At 43.6% G+C, this 10,224-nt stretch overlaps 1 long non-coding RNA gene across 1 annotated transcript; it reads right to left on the reverse strand.

Moving 5' to 3' along the window:
• Positions 1–6,223: 6,223 nt before the first annotated feature.
• Positions 6,224–9,959, reverse strand: LOC128418941 (uncharacterized). The gene is made up of 2 exons (XR_008331787.1): positions 9,769–9,959; positions 6,224–6,454 (listed from the first exon to the last, which is right to left on the reverse strand). It is a non-coding gene; the product is annotated as an uncharacterized LOC128418941 (long non-coding RNA).
• Between the last annotated feature and the right edge of the window lie 265 nt (positions 9,960–10,224).

Here is a 10,224-nt window from a genome sequence, read left to right on the forward strand (position 1 = left end):
ATGACCTTGGCATTATCAGCACCATGCTCGAAGCAGCTGAGCTGAGCAGTAGAAAAAAGTATCTAGGCTTCATTACAATATGACAACACCTTACATCCCTTTAACTAGAGGGATTTCAACCTTATGTGATTGAAGGCTGGCTGGTTGAAATTATGCAAGTTAAATGCAAACAATCTTGAAAGCTCTTTTTGACTGGTATTTCCCAGCATGGAAAGATATTTTCAGCTCTTCCTTGCTGGGGGGCGGGTGCTCAGCACATGGGTTCTGGGATGCTCCTTGAGATTTTGCAGGGCCATCCAAGTTCCTGCGAAATCTCACATGAGCATCCCTAGGCTTCCAGACCAAGCACATTGAGAAGGCCATGCTGCCCACCCCAGCAAGGGGGGGGGGGGAGCTTAAAAGCTCAAAAATGGTACCTGCTCAAAGTTCAGATCCAAGGATGCTCCAGTGGACAGAATGGAGGGAATTTGGAGCTTGGTAGGTTCTACATGCACGGGGCTTTGGAAGCTTCACTGTCACTATTTCTGTGTGGGTTTCAATCACATGCTGGCAAATTCTTGTTGTGCAGTTAAAGCTAATTTGGTGCTCATGGGCAGCCAACTTGCTCCCTCCCCTGCTCCAAAAAAACAAAACCAAAACCAACAACAAACCAAAACCCTGAGGTTTTTGCCATACAGAAAGTGACAGGAAAGTGTGGGATACCAAATGCTTGATGAGACGTTGTATAACCTCCCCACAAACAAATCAGAATTTAGTTTTATAAATAAGCCAATGTTGTTTAACCTGCCACATACGTTGTGCAAAAAAGGGGAACAAAATTCTCAATAAATAAAAGTAAACCCAGTTGCCTCCCTTCACCAAAGTATTCCATGTTTTTAAATTTTTAAAATTGATTTATTAAATTGTATACTGCTGTCGGGGCAGATCTCAGGAGAGTTCACAGAAACACCCCCCATACAAAGTACATAATAAAAACAAGAGCAAAGATGAAACAGATCAATAACCCTCCCTCCCACAAGGATGTGAGGATGAAGTAGACTAATTTATGGAGGAAAAGGCTATTGATAGCTACTAGCCATGATGATTATATGATATGACTCCATTGTTTGAGGTGGTAAATGCCTCCAAATGCCAGATGCTGGAAACCACAGCGGGGAAGAGGGCTCTTGTGCTCAAATCCTGCTTGCAGGTTTCCCATTGGGGCATCTGGTTGGCCACTGTGAGAACAGAGTGCTGGGCTGGATGGGCCATTGGCCTGATCCTGCAGGCTCTTCTTATGTTCTTCAAAAATTGGAATTGCCTGAACAAGTCATATTGTTGGGGATCGATTTGACCAAAGTACTATATTCAAGGAGTGTTTTGATGACATAGGCAGAGATATCCACGCTTGGAAGGTGGAAGTGGGAGAACGGCTTCCAGGTGTGTAGACTCTCTTCCCAGCTTTAGAAGGGACACTGGGATGGTGAGGGGTGGGGTTGGAAGGGAGGGGGGCTTGAGTTTTCTTCTCCACTGATAGCTCCACACCTCACATCTGAAATGGGCTCAGGTCTTGCCAGCTTGCACTCCTTTTCAGGGCTCCACAAAGAGGCAACTGAGCTCTATGTTTACTTCATTGGAGCGGAGTGTGATTGTGAAAAACAGGCAAATTGCACAATTCCTCACCACTTTTTTGACACATTAGGATGGTGTCACTTCCTGCACAAAGGAGTTGTTTGTTACGGAATGATGTCCTGTCATGTGCCTACTGAAGGCAGAGAATATTTCCACTAGGCTGGGCTTCTGGAAGCTAGTCCTCATGGTTATCTTCACCATAACTGCTTTCCCCCTCCCTGCTTTGCAAGCTGATATTTCTTCTTTTATTGCCTGTTTATTAAAAAACAACTTATCTCATGCCACTATGTTGGAGAGCTTGTGGCCATAAGGGCACTTTTCCCCATATGTGGGGGGCAGGGAGAGGGTGTGAAAAACTAACATCTTATTGGTGATCTATATTTGCGGATCTCTCCACAATAACAAACCAAACCTTCACTCCTGATCCAGTCTTGGCACTCCTAGCCACTGAAAGTGAGTTAACCCCCCCTTTTGTGCACAAAGAGTTGGTAGTGCTGCTGTCAGCTGCAGACCGAACTGAGATTGCTAAGCCATGGAAAGTGTCTCAGATTCCACCCATATAAAACAAGGAGTTGCTTGCTTTGCTGCCGCCTGCAGCCAGATTCAAAATCTCCCAATGCTGGGATTCTGCATGGCGTCCCTATTGATTTGAGAAGGTGCAGGACATGGCCTTGTCTGAGCGTTTAACCCAACAGAGGAGGGTTCTAAGAGGGGTTAGGGAACGAGACCATTTTGAGGATGCATGGTTTCCGATTAGATGCTTTATAAATGCAACGAGTGCACTGACAGCTTAGGCCCCCAACAACAAGTGGCGCTGTGTGGTGAGGCTGCCTTATTGATATGTTACTCTGACTTCTAAAATGTCCCTTCATAGAATCATAGCATCATATAATCATAGGGCTGGAAGGGATCCCAAGGATCATCTAGTCTAACCCTATGCAATGCAGGAAACACAGCTAAAGAATCCAACCTCTGTTTAAAAAACCCTGGTGAATAAGAATCTACCTTTGTAGCATCCAAGACTTCCCCCCCAGCATCTATTGTTTTATTATGATGCAACTGTAAGCCTTCTGTTCATTCCAACTGAAACTATGTGCTCCACACAGTCATCATTCTTTGTTTCTTTATTGTTTGTCTCATTTATACACTGTAGTTTTTTAAAACTCAATAAACGTGTCAAAGGAAAGCAAAAGAAAAGGGATTCTAGAAGTCTCCTACCTGCTCATCTTGTGAAAGGTGGCTTAAGAAAGTGTGGGATATTGCGTCGTCCACTTAACCCATCCAGAGAGGATGCTGAAGGGGTAATGAAACATGGCCACTTCAGTGTTACATGGCTCCCTTTCATATGTTTCATCAGCAAGAATCGTGCACTGCAAACCCTCCACCTCCAGCAACACATGCCTCAATGTGGTGAGGCTGCCTGGTTGCGATTTCCTGCTTCTACAGCTGTATTAGACACTCTGGTTATTGGTCCCTTCCTTTGACTAAAATGTGCAAAATCAAGTCTGGATCTGCCTACTTGCATTACCATAATTGTAACACAGTTGCTGGTTGTTTTCTACATGGTTTATTTCATTTTTATAATGCTACAGTTGTACCTTGGAAGACACATGGAATCCGTTCCAGAAGTCCATTTGAATTCCAAAACACTAGAAAACCAAAGTGCGGCTTCTGATTTTCAGCTTCTGCAGCCAATCAGAAGCCGCGGAAGCCCCGTCGGATGTTCAGCTTCCAAAAATAGTTCGCAAACCAGAACAGTCACTTCTGGGTTTGTGCCGTTCGGGAGCCAAAACATTCAAGAACTAAGCTGTTCAAAAACCAAGGTATGACTGTATTTCTGAGAAAATGTAATAAACCTTAAAAAAGAAAGCAGCAAACTTATATCCCACCGTTTGTTGCAAGACCCCAGGGTAGGTAACAACAAGGACAAAGATAAAGCAAAATATTAAAATGCCACATTGCAGACACTAATTTTCTACACAACAGCCCAATGTATTTATTATTTATCTCATTGCATTTATAGCTCACCTTTTTCTCCTAGGCACTTAAGGTGGTGTACATGGCTCTCCTCCCTCCTCATTTAATCCCCACAACAACCTAGAGAGGTAGGTTAGGCTGAGAGGCAGTGACTGGCCCAAGGTCCACCCAGTGAGCTTCAGGGCTGAGTGGGGATTTGAACCCTGGTCTCCCAGGTCTTAGTTCAATGCTCTAACCACTACACCACACTGCATCTCAATGCATTGTTACACACCACCCTAACCTCCATGTGCTGAGAGACTCTGGGAGTTCCATGTGCTTTTCCCAGGCTTCATTTACTTTGGAATACGGGTCAATGGAGGCTGTGGTATCTTCAGGATATGTGGTTTTATTTACACATATATACAACCTGAGCTTAGGATGGAAGGGCTGGGGTTCACGCAGGAGACAAGAGGATGCATGACTCACCAGGCAGGTCTTACGGCGGCATTTGCTGAGAACAGTCTGATCCCCAAGCAAGTGCTAGTTAACAAGATAAACCAACCGGCATAGAGTTAAAACACCGCTGCCCAAGGAAACACAATCAATTGGGAAGTGTCAGAAAGCCAGAAAATAGAGGACAATCAAATTATCCCCAACTGAGTTGTTTCTGCTGAAGGGATGGAACATGTTTCTCTACTGATTTCCAGGCATAAAATAGCCAGGTGTACCTGATGCTCAAAGGAGTAAACGTTGCTTCGTAACTCCAAAGGTTTGAACAATTCCACACTTGAGGTTTTATCAAGATTTATATTTACGGTGAAAATGCAAAAAGTAAAAGTTGACGCCCACCAGCACTTATTGTAATCACCCTTCAGAAGAAGCTGGACTGCCCCCAATCCCCCCCCCCAAGTGCATTTTGCTCTGATCTAGCAACAATATCGCTACAGAAATCAGCGATATGAAAATTCAGAAGCTGCTGGACTGCCCCCCCAAACCCCCAAATGTATTCTGCTCTGATCCAGCAAGCTCAGCAGCCAGGCTGGCGACTGTAATAACAATATTGCTATATAGCACTGGTGAAAACGAGGATGATGAAGTCAGGCACTGAGTGAGTCTGCTTAAATAGGCCAAATGGTCCTCTGAGAGGATGTTCCACTTGCCTTTGGGGCGCCACATGAGATCATGGAACTGGAAAACCACTTTTTCTGGGGCAAGATCTCGGCCCAAAATCACGTGACAGCAAGGCACTCAAAATGGCCACCGTGGTCTCTTAAGAAAAAATGGGATGTCCCAGGTTTTCCAGGGCAATTGATGGGTATGCTAAACCCAAGAAATGAATGAATGTCTGAATATAGCTAATATTTGGGACACTGAAGGGATAAATACAGGCTGCAGCAGTTTTCCTGAACTGTGCCTACGGAAGTTCCTGGGTTTAGCTTGTGCAAATTTGTCTGGCTGGGGTGGTTGAATGTAGGCCATTATGAAATGATGGTCAGGTACCCATAACACCAAAGAAGTTGCCCAGGTTAGTACCAAACAGATGTTGCCAAGGCAATGAGTGTGTGAGAGGTGACTGAAAAGGAGTGTTGTTTTGCAGGAGTGCTGGGTTTTTGGTGAAGGATGTGTTGGGAGGAAGAAGGAGAACAAACCCAGACTTCCATGAGCTGCTGGGCAGGTCAAAACCATCTTGGCTCTGGCTAGAGGAGACTGCACTGAGAGACTAGCAGCCATGTCTGGCAGCTGCTTTAAACCTCAGCTGCTGAACTATGAGAGGGGCAAGGAGAGACACTATTGGGGTATAATGTTCTGCACCCCATCCTTGAAAGACTTTAGGCATATATAGGTGTAAAATAAACCATATATTTTAAAGTGCTACAGACTCCACTGTGCCCTGAATTCGCAATGGAAACACGACCCTGAACACGACCTGGAACTCCCAGAATCTTGCACGACTCGTGGAGATTGGGATGCCATGTAACAAAAAGCAAACCCCTGGAAGATAACTCCATCCTGTCTCTCAAGGCTGATCATTCAACTGAATTTGTCAGCATCGTGCTCCCTTTATACATTTTAATTGAATCAGCACGTCTCTTGCTCACAAAGGATTTAAGGGTACTCCAAGGGCTGCATGGGAGACTTTGGGCTTGAAAGGAACTGCTTTTAAACAAATTGAAGTTGGAGGAGCAGATGTTTTTTAGTAACTCTGGTTCTGGAACACCCTTATTTCATTTATAATCCACCCAAAGGATCCTCAAAATTATAACAAGAAGACCATTAAACGTATAATAAAACTATGGCTGGGTGTCAAGGGCGTTGTCCCCTCTGTGATTTCCAGCAACTGGAAACACTGAACCCAAAGTATGATATCACAAACAAGCGAAACCAACAGGAAACAAGCAACTCCAGAGCAAGGACAGGTCTCACGTATGCCAGTTGCCCAAAGCTGATCCTCCTATTCTCCACTGGATGTTCAAGATCCCAGATAGCCATTTTTAAGCTGTCAATTTCACCTTGCTGCTCTGGGCTAAATTCATGACTACGTTCACCATCTTCACTCTTTCCTTAATTTTTGTTGAAACAGACTCTGTTTTGGGACTACCCACAGGCATTCAACTGTCAGGGAGCCAGCCAGCAACAAATCACACGCAGTATGTGATGTTAACTCTTTATTAGCAGAAACCAGGTCAGCTCAGGAAAGCCAGGCCTAATGAGCACAACAACTCTTCTCAGTAGGTCTTGCTCCTATGAAGCCATTGTGGAGCCTGAAGATCCCCGCCTTCCCACAGCTGCCTAAATCTCCTCCTCCTGTGGGTCCTTCCCATGCAATCTGGAACTCTGCTGACACAGCTGTCTCTGCTCCACCCTCTTCAGACCTCTTCTCATCCTGGAAGATCAGTGGGGAGGGGATATATCAGAAAACTAATATTAAGATCTTAGTTGGGAGTCTTCCCAGGATTTTCTTGGCAGCTGAACCTAGGACCTTCTGCATGCAACGTGTGATGCTCTTACCACCGAGCTTCTTTGACTTAGTCCCACAAAAGCAATAAAACAACAAAATGGAAAGTTAATCAGTTAAGACCCCCAATGACAGCATTAAAACAGCAGCCACATTAAAAGTGGAAGAGATTGACTATGTTTTCAGCCTCTTTCTGGAAGTCATCAGGAATGTGGCCAGGGGAACATCTTTCCAGAGGTAACACTTCTTTTTGCCATCCACCTTAGTTCAAAAAACATGTGTGCGAGTCCTCTGAGAAAGGCAAGTCTTTGTGGGACCTAGTCACTCTATTCTCAAGCCATTTAGGGGCTTTAAAGATTAAGGCCAGCAAACTGGTGGCCCACATCGTTTTTTAAGAGCTAACAAAACTATGTTCCGTAACACTTGAATCAGTTTCCTTTCAGTTTCTTTAGAATGAAGATCAGTGGGGACTGTGGTGTCTTTGTAATATTGGTTTTATTTACACATCTATTCATATGGAGCATATCTTCCTCCCCCATTAGGTTTCTAGGAGGGAACATAGAAAGCCACAGCTTTCTATCGACTCAGCACAGAGAGCAAGACAGGTTTCTGAGCCTTCCATGCCCCAGATCCAGACCAAGGCTGGCCTAGGCCTATTGTTCTGTCATAGTCACCAATGATGTCACCTTCAGTTCAGGGAAGGAGGGGGAGCCTGCGTTCCGGAAGTGAATGTTGTTGGAGTTTTAAAATCTAAACCAGGCATATCTTCAGAATCTGTCATGAATGAAATAGTTGGGGAAAAACAAATGGAATCTGAAGTGTAAACAGAGCAACATTGGGGTGCGAATGAACAATTTGAATGCAGCTTTTTTGTTTGAGTTAAGAAACCTAGGATATTCTGACAAGGGATCATAATATATCCCATATACGTAGCACATGTTAAATGATGAAACACAGCAATGTGCATGAATTTCACTGGAATGAGATTCTTTCAAATGCAAACAGGCAGCAGCTGTTCCATTCCTGATGCATTAAAACCAACTGCATTTGCAAACCACGTGGACCAAGCATTCCAACGCAACATCTGGAAGAATTTTCTAAGAGTAAGATCTATTCAGCAATGGAACAAACCCCCTCAAAATGTGATGGACTTGGAGGTTTTTAAATGGAGGTTGGATGGCCATCTGTCAGGGATTCTTTAGCGAAGATTCTTGCATTGCAGGGGGTTGGAGTAGATGACCCTTTGGGTCTCTTCCAACTCTACAGTTCTATGATTATATTAAAAGATTAGCTCCCGCCATCTTTCCTCTTATAGCTTTCTATCACCATCCCCTGTTTTATAGCAAAACTAGGGAACAACAATTTAATGACTGGAAACATTTTTTAATACCATTAGGGACCTGTATAAAGACCTTACTGATAGGCACTCAGCTAACAGAAAAACTAGGATACAGACTGGCTGGCTATTCAAGTAAAACACTTTACTTCCAACCCTATAGGGATGTCTCAAGCCATCAGACCACTCAAACCCATAGAACAGCTTCTCCTAAATACTACACATCTAAAAATTACTGTCACACAGTAATCTAGGTTCCTTAAAATCTCTGTAGGAATCAGATTTGATCTGTAATATTGAGCCAAGTGAGTGGCATAAATTTTGGGGAAAACAACCATTTACGTCTATATCAGCAAGGACAGAAATAAATGCTACGTAGGTCTCAGATGCTATAAAACAAACTCACAAGCAAAGGTTGCTAAGAATTGGGACCTTATTGCCACATGTGGTGGAGGTGCAAGAAGATTCAAGGTTTTCATAGCTTAAGAATAGATGAAGTGGAACAGTTCCCTGTGATCCCAAACTACCATTATTAAACTTGTTTACTGAAGGCTTAAAAGACTTTTTGTTTAAATAACTATTAATTCTTTTTATGGTGGCTGCTGGACAGGTTTTAGTTCAAAATTGGAAATCAGCTGCTAATTTTACATAGGATGCATGCAATGAGAAGAGTTGCGCTCATAGAAAACTAAGATTTTGCACTCATAGAGTTGCACTCATAGAAAAGCTATCTAATATTTTGATGACATATGGTACATTCCCCGCCCCCCCATGTCAGAAACAACAGGACGAAGACACTGCCATTGACTCTCTGGGGCAATCTGCTTGGAGAATGAACATTACCCAATATTTACAATTGTTCTCAATATTTACACATGATTCTATGCAAATTCTATGAATTATATGGGATGACTGGGAAGGAGGGGGAGGGGAAATGGGGGTGCTTTCGAGTTAGACATTTTAACTGTATTTACTACTGAAAATGCATAAATAAAGCATACTTTTCGAAAAACCAAAAACCTGGGATATTGTGGAAGGGAGAATACAGATTAACAACTCTCTGTAAGCTGGTTGAAAGAACAGAACATTATACTCATGACCTTTCTGATGACTGTGTGTGGGATGTTTCTTATTCGGCTCCATCAGAGTAGGAAAGTGAGGCAGGTGAGCTGTGCTGTGCTGGATGATTTCACTGTGTCATCAGCACTACAGACGACACCAGAACCTGCCTTGAATCATAGAATCACATAATTGTAGAGATGGAAGTGACCCCAACGGTCATTTAGTTCATCCCCTTCAATTCAGGTATCACAGCTAAAGAATCCCCGACAGATGGCCATCCAAACTCTGTTAAAAAACCTCCAAGGAAGGAGAGTCCACTGCCTTCCAAGGGAGCCCATTCCACTGTCAAACAGCTCTTACTGTCCGAAGGTTCTTCCTAATGCTTAGCTATAACCTCCTCTATTGCAATTTGAATCCATTAGTTGTAGTCCTACCCTCCGGAGCAGCAGGGTGACAGCCCTTCAGATATTTGAAGATGGCTATCATATCACCTCTCCATCTTCTCTTCTCCAGGCTAAACATACCCAACTCCCTCAACCATTCAGACAGAGAGTGAACCAGAGAGATGGCCTGTCCAAGCTAAATAACTACCTGCATGGACTAAGGATTATCTTTCGTAGTGCTGGGTTGTGGGAGTATGGAGAGGGAGAAATATGGTGATTTAACATGCAGTTTCCCCCTAAGTCTTCTTTTAAGGCAGCTGGAAGGAATAGCCAACTGAAAGGATTCAGCCTATTACAAGAGATGGGAAGTAACAATGGGGACTCGCTAAGCTGGGGCACACTTGTTGAGTTTTGCAATGACAGTTACTTTTTAATCTTAGAACAATGCCCTTGTTATTTACTTCTGCCTTGATTCTTGGACACAGCACTGGCGTAGCTGGAACATCCCTTATTCACCCATCAAGGATCACTGCCTGACTCTCCCCTCTTGCACACATTACACAATCTCTTCTCTGCCTGCAGTGCATTGTATTCATTTACTCTGTAACAGCCTGTCCCATCCTGACTTCCGGAGCACAGTGTCTTAGTAAACTGCCCGTACCGTAACAGTTCCTCTTTCTTGAAAAGAATGTTTGATGTCACAATGGATCTGGCTGTACTTCTAGAATAGCTGCAACGGGAATCTATGCAGCGACTTTGAGCATGACAGGCATTGGATACTAAGGAGTACACGTCATTGCATGTCAAATATATATTAAGGATGATATACCATTGCATGCTATGTTAAATACAGACTAAGGATTACCTACTATTGCATATTAAATAGCAGGAATGGGAGGGAAGCTGGTGCAAAATTT

The sequence above is a fragment of the Podarcis raffonei genome, chromosome 8, assembly GCF_027172205.1.
Source record: "Podarcis raffonei isolate rPodRaf1 chromosome 8, rPodRaf1.pri, whole genome shotgun sequence".
Lineage (NCBI taxonomy): Eukaryota > Metazoa > Chordata > Lepidosauria > Squamata > Lacertidae > Podarcis > Podarcis raffonei.